The sequence below is a fragment of the Ornithorhynchus anatinus genome, chromosome 3 (genome assembly GCF_004115215.2).
Source record: "Ornithorhynchus anatinus isolate Pmale09 chromosome 3, mOrnAna1.pri.v4, whole genome shotgun sequence".
NCBI classification, from domain to species: domain Eukaryota; kingdom Metazoa; phylum Chordata; class Mammalia; order Monotremata; family Ornithorhynchidae; genus Ornithorhynchus; species Ornithorhynchus anatinus.
Genome location: NC_041730.1, coordinates 87,613,940 through 87,623,671, shown reverse-complemented (window position 1 = coordinate 87,623,671; position 9,732 = coordinate 87,613,940).

Genomic DNA, 9,732 nt, shown 5'->3' with positions numbered 1-9,732 from the left:
TCCCACAAGGGGCTCCCACTCCTAATCCCCATTTACAGATGAGGTGACTGAGGCCCAGAGAAGTTAAGTGACATGTCCAAGGTCACGCAGTAGACATGTGGCAGAGCGGGGATCAGAACCCAGGTCCTTCTGACTCCCAGGTTCATGATCTTTCCACTGGGCCATGCTGCTTCTCGTGGATCTAAGATAAAGAGGGATAAGGAAGGAAAGCTGACGCAACTGGTAACAACAAAAGTCGGCAAAAAATAAACAGATAAATGGATTTTATAAGCAAACATACCAATCGATATTTACTGAGCACTTACTGTGTGCAGAGCACTGTACTAAGCGCTTGGGAGAGTACAACAGAGTTGGTAGACGCATTCTCTGCCCAAAAGGCGCTCACAGTCTAGAGGATGCACATAATAAATGCTACAGGTAGCTGATGACTGACACGATCAAGGGAAAGGGATTAGTCCCAGAAAGCGTCTCGGAGAAGATGGCTTTTTCGGTGGTTTTGAAGTTGGGAAAGGACCTGCTTGAGGGTAGTGGAGAGCAGTTCCAGGCAAAAGGAAGGGCATGTTTAATTTAGCAAGTATTCTCTGTGGTCAGAGAACTAAACTGGATCTGGGAGGAATTTACAGCAAATCATAGCATGATCTAGTGGAAAGAGCACAAGTCTGCGAGTCAGGAGACCTGGGTTTTAATCCTGCCTCTACAAGTTGCCTGCTATGTGATCTTGGGCAGGGCACTTCACTTCTCTGGGCCTCAGTTTCCTCATCTCTAAAAATGGGAGTGAGATACCTGTTCCAAGACCGTGAGCCCCACGCGGGGCAGGGACTGTGTCCGATTTGATTTTACTGTATCAACCCCAGTGCTACGTACAGCGCTTGGGACATAGTAAGCCCTCAACAAATGCCACATCTGTGAGTCGGAGACGGGAGAGTAGAGATTAAAAAATGAATTTGTGAGTAGCGAAGATCGTGAGCTGGGATTGTAGCAGGAGAACAGAGCCGATAGATAATAAAGAACTGGTGGAGACTGTAGACAGCGAACTCTCTGTGGGCAGAATTCGAGTTTACCAACTCTCCTGTATCGTACTCGTACTGGGAAGCCGGACGGGCAAGTGGAAAACGCCCCGGCTAGGAGTCAGAAGGACCTGGATTCTAATCCCAGCACCTCTACTTGCCTGCTCTGTGACCTAAGTCAGATGACTTAACTTCTCTGTGCCTCACTTTTCTCATCTCCGAAATGAGAATTAAATTCTGTTCCCTTCTACTTTAACTGTGAGCCTCTTGTGGAACAGGGACTGTATCCAAACTGATTATCTTGTATCTACCCCAGGGCTTAGTATAGTTTAGAACAGTGCTCTGCACATAGTAAGCGCTTAACAGATACCATCATTATTATCGTTAATACTAATATTAATATATAATTTATCATTAGTATGTAATATATTTTATTAATAGAAAATATTAGTGTATAATAATGTTGTTATTTGTTAAGCGCTTACTATGTGCAGAGCACTGTTCTAAGTGCTGGGGTAGATACAATGTCATCAGATTGTCCCACGTGAGGCTCACAATCTTAATCCCCATTTTACAGATGAGGTAACTGAGGCACAGAGAAGTCAAGTGACTTGTCCACAGTCACACAGCTGAGAAGTGGCCGAGGTGGGATTCGAACCCATGACCTCTGACTCCCAAGCCTGTGCTCTTTCCACTGAGCCACGCTGCTTCTCTATTATATTGCATGGCATATGGTAGGTGCTTAACAAATACCAGAGAGATTATCGCTCTCTCAAAGTGGAGTGGATAGAGCATGGACCTGGGAGTCAGAAGGTCATGGGTTCTAATCCTGGCTCTGCCCCTTGTCTGCTGTGTGACCTCGGGCAAGTCACTTCACTTCTCTGGGCCTCAGGTACCTCATCCGGAAAATGGGGAGTGAGGCCCTGAATCCCAAATGGGACAGTGACTGTGTCCGATCTGATTTGCTTGCATCAATCGCAGCACTTAGTACAGTGCCTGGCACATAGTAAGCGCTTAGCAAATACCACAATTATTATTGGAGAAGCAGCATGGCGTAGTGAATAGAGCAGGGGCCTGGGAGACAGAAGGTCACGGGTTCTAATCCCAGCTCTGCCACTTGTCTGCCGTTTGACCTTGGGCAAATCACTTCACTTCTCTGTGCCTCAGTTACCTCATCTGTAAAATCGAAACAGTCAGCCCTGTGTGGAACAGGGACTCGGTTCAACCTGATTTGCTCGTACCCACCCCAGAGGTTAGTACAGTGCCTGGCACATAGTGGGCACTTAATAAATACCATAATTATAATTATAAATGAAAAAAACAGCGCTCTGCTCACAGTAACACTTAATGAATACCACTGATTGACCGAGTGATTGATTAGTCTTGCATCTAGTAATACGGAGTTTCTATTTGATGCGGAGTGAAATAGGTAACCATCGGAGTTTCTGAGGAGAGGAGTCGTGTGGTCTGAACAGCATTTTAGGAAGATGATCTAATCAATCAGTGGTATTTACTGAGCGCTTACTGTGTGCACAGCATTACATTAAATGCTTAGGACAGTACAGTATAACAGAGTTGGTAGACTTGTTCCCTGCCTACAAGGAGCTTCTAGTTTAGATGGGTAGAGAGACCTTAAAATAAATTTATGAGTATGTACATAAGTGCTGTGGGGCTCGGGGTCGGGGGAATGAAGGGTGCAAATTCAAATTTAAGGGCAATGCAGAAAGGAGCGGAAGTAGGGGATATAATAATGTTGATATTTGTTAAGCGCTTACTATGTGCAGAGCACTGTTCTAAGCGCTGGGGTAGATACAGGGTAATCAGGTTGTCCAACGTGAGGCTCACAGTCTTAGTCCCCATTTTACAGATGAGGTCACTGAGGCACAGAGAAGTTAAGTGACTTGCCCACAGTCACCCAGCTGACAAGTGGCAGAGCCGGGATTCAAACCCACTCCCAAGCCCGGGATCTTTCCACTGAGCCACGCTGCTTCTCAATGAGGATATGAGGGCTTAGTCAGGGAAATGATGGCTTAGTCAGGGAAGACCTCTTGAAGGAGATGCAATTTTAAGAAGTCTCTGAAAGCGAGGAGACTGATGGTCGGTCGGATGTGACGGGGAGGGAGTTCAGGACCAGAATCAGAGAGGCCGCGGTGGGTGGAGAGAGGTATTCCCGGACTGAAAAGGAACTAGTGCGGGAGAGAGCGGAGGGGGGGCTATTCAGCCAGGACTTGAATGAGGGCCATTTGGATGGAGACATCCAAAGAGAGGATCTGAGAAATGCCCTGTGGAGGGAAACCAGCAGCATTTAGCAACAGACTGAACATGAGGTGATAAAGGCAGAGAGGAGTCAAAGATGACACCAAGGCTGTGAACACCTGGGGCCAGGAAGATGGTGGTGCCGGTCGAGCAGACTGAGAAAGTTAGGAGGAGGCAAAGGTTTAGGAGGACGGTGAAGAAGTTGTGTTCCATCATACTGAGCTTCAGGTTCTGGTGGGTCATTCGCAGGGAGAAGTCCAACGGGGAGGGAAGATGAGAATTTATAAAGCAGGTGACAGGTCAGGGCTCCTTCCTGGCTGCTGGCCTCCAGCTTTTTTTTTAAATGGTATTTTTTAAGTGTTTACTATTGCCAGGCCAGTGCTAAGCACTGGGATAGACGCAAGGTAGTCAGGTTGGACACAGTCTATGTCCCACTTGGGGCTCACAGTCTTCGTCCCCGTTTTGACAGGTGACGTAAATGGGCCTTTGGGTCTGTTTTCCTGTCCAACTCATTCATTCATTCAATAGTATTTATTGAGCGCTTACTCTGTGCAGAGCACTGTGCTAAGCGCTTGGAATGTACAGATCGGTAACAGATAGAGACAGTCCCTGCCCTTCGACGGGCTTACGGTCTGATCGGGGGAGACGGACAGACGAGAACAATAGCAATAAACTCCATGTTCTTTCATCAGCTTCAGGCTTTATGCAGCTCCTAAATTCCCAAGACCTTCTGGTGTCCGCCAGCCACTTGCCCTCAGATCTCCCTGCTGGCCCTGACTACCCTCAGGGGCCTGTTCTAGACCGTACAGTCCCTCCCGACTGTAAGCTCACTGTGGGCAGGAAATGTATCCGTTATATTATTATACTGTACTCCCCCATGTGCTCTGTACAGTGCTTTGCAGACAGTAAGCGCTCAGTAAATACGATCGACCGACTGCTTTCCTTTCTATTGGCCCTGCTCATTGCCAGCCCTGGGAGTCTGGAGGGACGGAAGGGGGCAACTGATGGTTGGTGAACTTCTACGGGCTCGTTCCCCCTCAGGATGGGCCACAAGGTCTTCGTTACGTGACCCGGAGGTGCGGTCATCATCTCTGGGCACTGCCGGGTGTGATGGGGAGTCCTTACCCCACCCCTTTTCCCGTAGCGGGCATCTTGCTCAAGTTTGGTCTCAGGAGAATAACGATAATAATAATGTCGGTATTTGTTAAGCGCTGACTATGTACAGAGCACCGTTCTAAGCACCAGGGGAGGTACAGGGTCATCAGGTTGTCCCACGTAAGGCTCACAGTCTTCATCCCCATTTTACAGACGAGGGACCTGAGGCACAGAGAAGTGAAGTGACTTGCCCACAGTCACACAGCTGACCCAGACAGGGGTCAGCACGACCCCAATCCCAACTGGACATATCGTCCAGCAGTAAATCAATTTCTGGTATCCACTCTGGATACCCCATTCAATCAATCGATCAATCTATAGTCTATATTGAGTGTTTTACTATGTAATAATGGTGCTTTATGGTATTTGTTAAGTGCTCACTACGTGCCAGGCACTGTATTAAGCACTGGGGTGGATGCAAGCAAATCGGGTCAGACACAGTCCCTCGTCCCACGTGGGGCTCATCGGCTCAATCCCCATTTTACAAATGAGGTAACCGAGGCACAGAGAAGTGAAGTGACTTGCCCAAGGTCACACAGCAGACAGGTGGCAGAGCCAGGATTAGAACCCATGATCTTCTGACTCCCAGGCCCACGCTCTATCCACTGGGCCATGCTGCTTCACCCTGTGGCGGTAGAGAAGTGAAGTCTGTGGGTTGGGCTATGGTTCCAGGCTCCGCCACTTGTCAGCTGTGTGACTTCGGGCAAGTCACTTCACTTCTCTGTGCCTCGGTTACCTCATCTGTAGAATGGGGATTAAGCCCCACGTGGGACAACCCGATAACCTTGTATCTATCCCAGCGCGTAGAACAGTGCTCGGCACACAGTAAACGCTTAACAGTTACCGTCATCATTATTATAGTAGATCAGTGAGGTGAGTGAGCAGTAGGGGTGTGAAGCGTGCGGGCCGGGATGTAGAAGGAGAGTAGCGAGGTGAGGTAGGAGGGGGCGAGGGGATTGACGACTTTAAAGCCAATGATGAGGAGTTTTCGTTTGATGGGAAGTTGGATGAGCAACTCCCGGAGGTTCTTAGAGGAGTGGGGAGACGTGGGCTGAACGTGCCCCTCCTTCCATTTTTCTTAGTTTGGGGCTCCCAAAGGTCCAGGAACCGTATCTAGTTTCTCCTGCGTATTTTTTCCCCAGAGTTTTGCAGCAGCGTGGCTTAGAAGAAAGTACACAGCCCTGGGGTTAGGAGACTTGGGTTCTAGTCTCAGCTCTGCTGTACGACATTGGATAAGTCCCTTAGCCTTCCTGGGCCTCCATTTTCCTCATCTATAAAATGGGGATAAGATCGTTTGTGACAGCGGGTACTGTGCCCGCTGACTAAATCTCTTTAGACCGTAAGCTCGTTGGGGGCAGGGAACGTATCTGCTTACCGTTTTATTGTACTCTCCCGAGCGCTCAGTATAGTGCTCTTCACACAGTAAGCGCTCAATAAATATGATTGAATGAATGAAAGAATGAACGAACACTGTGTGCGTGGCCCAGTGGATCGGAGCATGAGCCTGGGAGCCAGAAGCACCTGGGTTCTAATCCTGACACCCCTATCTGTCCGCTGTGTGACCTTGGTCAAGTCACTAAACCGCTCTGTACCTCAGTTGCCTCATCTGTGAAATGGGGATTAAGACGGTGAGCGGCATATGTGGGACAGGGACCGTGTCCAACCCAGTTCGCTTGTATCCACTCCAGCGTTTAGCGCAGTGCCTGGCACATAGTAAGCACTCAAGAAATGACACGATTCGCATTATCATCATCATCACTAGACCCTTAGACTTCCACTGCACCGAGCCGGCCGGAATCTCCTTCCAGCCTTCGCTCCGAGCCCTCGGTCCAGCTTCAGCTAGAGTTCCAGCTCCTGCTGCTGACGCACTCGAGGTGGGGCGGTGGAGGGGGAGGACAGATGGAACCCTGATCCCTCAGGGGATTGAAAACAGCCGCCGGGGAGAAACCCACAGAGCGTGAGGAGATGCCCGGGGCAGCACCCACTTTGGTTTCCCTTGGTTTTTCCCACTCGAGAGCCAAGTGAGTCCGCCTCGGAAAGAACACGCTCTACTCCTTCCTCAGTTCATTCTCACGGCACCCTGTAACTGTCAGGCGAAGGTCAGTCCGTTTCTACCCGGCCGCCCAACCGTGCCGTGAGGCAAGATCGGCCCACGCTCCAGTTTCCCACAAGGAGCGACTGAAACTGGAACAAGTTCTACAGCTGACCCTCCTGTCCACTGCTGACCATTTCTGATCCTCGCCCCCAGCCCACCGTCGGGTCATGACACACGCCTCACTCACAGCGAGGCCCAGTAGATAGGGCGCGGGCCCGAGAGTCAGACGGACCTGGGTTCTAACGCCGGCTCTACCTCTTGTCTGGTGTGCGACCTTGGACGAGTCACTTTACTTCCCTGGGCCTCACTTAACTCATCTGGAAAATGGGGATTGAGACTGTGAGCCCCACAGGGGACTGGGACTGTGTCCAACCCGATTTGCTTGTATCCACCCCAGCACTTAGTACAGTGCCTTGCACGCAGTAAGCGCTTAACAGATGCAATTATTACTATTATAGTTATTGTTTATATTCATTTGGCTCTTTCTGTTTGGGGACCACTGTGCTTGGGACTGCCCAGTATAACAGAGTTGATGGAGAGAATCCCTGCCCACAGCGAGCTCACAGTCTAGAGCGGGAGGTGGACATGAATAAAATCAATAAATTATGGGTATGCTTCTCCCGTGTGCGCGGCTGGCCAGGCTGCCAGGTGTGCGGTGCACCGCGTGGGCCTCGGCGCCGGTTCCCCCGCTTCCTCGGCCATGAGCGTGGTACCCCTAGAGGGATCTCCAAGTTCCAGTTCTCTGCCACCGGAGGACCAGACCAAACTGAGTTGTCCGGGTGGGCTGGAGACCAGTGACTCTCAACTCTCACCCATTTGGAGAGGGGCAAGGATGCAGTAACCCCAGGGCAAGTGGAGGCAGAGATGCCCACTTCTCCAGCATTCTTCACCATCATCCTTGAAATGGCACTCTGGCTCTACCCCCCTACGCCCTCTCTGTACCCTGGGGTACGTTATTCAGCTATATACGTGCTAAGTTGGCTTTTCAAAATACTTTCCTGGCTTTTCGAAAATGATTCATTCACGGGGATTTTCTTCCGTCTCCAGCTTCCTCATGGCCAAGACGGAGGCCACTTTAAAGCATTCAATCACTCTGCTCCCTCCTACCTCACCTAACTCTTCTCCCACTACAACCCAGCCCCCACACATCGCTCCTCTAACACCAACCTACTCACTGTACCTCGATCTCCTCTATCTCGCCACCGACCTCTCAGCCATGTCCTGCCTGAAACGCCCTTCCTCTTCGTATCCAACAGACAATTTGCACTCTCCACCTCCAAAGCCTCAATGAAGGCCCATCTCCTCCAAGAGGCCTTCCCTGCCTAAACCCTCCTTTCTTCTTCTCCCAATCCCTTCTACGTCACCCTGATTTGCTCCCTTTCTTCCCTCCCCTGACCCCCGGTCCCCAGGACATATATACATATCTCGAATTCATTTATCTATATTAATGTCTGTCTCCTACTCTAGACTCTGAGCTCACGCTCTGCACACGGTCAGTGCTCAATGTATATGATTGATTGATTGATTGACTGACTCCCACCAGGGAAGGACAGCTCTTGAAAAATGACTACCGATAAGCACACCTGGGAGGAATCTATGTACTGAGGCATAGAGACTGTTGAGCTATATTGGGTGCGGAGGGGCAAAGAGACACTGAGAGGCTGTGGTACTAGGGGTAAGAAGGCTGAGAAAAGAGAGAAATGGAAAGAGAGAAGGCAGGGGAAACCGAAAGGCAGAGAGGAAGACGGGGTGGAGCTGGAGGTCAGTAGGACACAGGGCAGTTGGATCCCGTAGGCTTAAATATAGTAAAAAGACCACCTCTGCGGAGTTCCACTTAGCTAGCTGGTGAGAAGAGGCTGCGGAGAGGGAATGAAAAAGAGCCTACAGCGCATTAGCCATTTGAGGAAAAACTAGGGTGGAAATATGAAATAAAGCAAAAGATGTTCCCCCGGGATGCGTATAAGAAAGGCAAACCTTACTTTCCCAGCAATAATGTCCTTGACATATTCCTTTCTGGACTAACAGGGTTGTGACCTTCAGTTTATTTTATTCTTCGTCTCCTTAAAAGGCTGTGGTCTCCAGTGGTCTTCTGAAATGATCCATTCCACTATCTCGCTCACCACAGTGGCCCCGAGGTACTCGAAAACAACTCACGCAGCCTCACAAGGCCCCAGACCTAACCTTATACTCCAGGATCCCTGGTGGTATTTTCACAGCGGTAATAATAATAGTAATAATGATAATAATAATGATGTTGGTATTTGTTAAGCGCTTACTTAGTGCCAAGCACTATTCTAAGCGCTGGAGAGATACGAGGTAATTAGGTTTTCCCATGTGGGGCTCACAGTCTTCATCCCCATTTTAACAGATGAGGTAACTGAGGTCCAGAGAAGTGAAGTGACTTGCCCAAAGTCACACAGCTGATAAGCGGCAGAGCTGGGATTAGAACCCACGACCTCTGACTCCCAAGCCCGGGCTCTTTCCACTGAGCCACGCTGCTTCTAGGGACTGGATGCCTCCAGAAGAGAAGCAGCGTGGCTCAGTGGACAGAGCACGGGATTGGGAGTCAGAGGTTGTGGGTTCTAATCCCGGCGCCACCACTTGTCAGCTGTGTGACTTTGGGCAGATCGCTTCACTTTTCCGTGTCTCAGTTACCTCATCTGTAAAACGGGAATTAAGATTGTGAGCCCCACGTGGGACCACCTGACAACCTTGTATCTACCCCAGTGCTTAGTTCAGTGTTTGGCACACAGTAAGCGCTTAACAAGTACCATCATCATCATTAGTAGTAGTAGTACAGTACCATGGCCAGTGGTAATGCCCGGACCCCCTCCCCACCCATCTCCCTTCATTACACTGGGCATTCGGCTCTGTGATCTTGGGCAAGTCACTTCACTTCTCCATGCCTCAGTCACCTTATCTGTAAAATGGGGATTGAGACAGTGAACCCCATGTGAGACAGGGACTGTGTCCAACCCTACTGAGAGCTCACCTCCTCCAAGAGGCCTTCCCAGACTGAGCCCCCTTTCCCTCTGCTCCTCCTCCCCTCCTCCCCACCCTCTGCACCTCCCCCTCTCCCTTCCGCTCCCCTCAGCACTGTGTTCATTTGTGTATATTATTTATCACCCGATTTATTTCGTTAATGAGGTGTACGTCCCCCTGATTCTATTTATCTTGCTAATGTCTTGTTTTTGTTTTGTTCTGTTTTCCTCTGCCGTC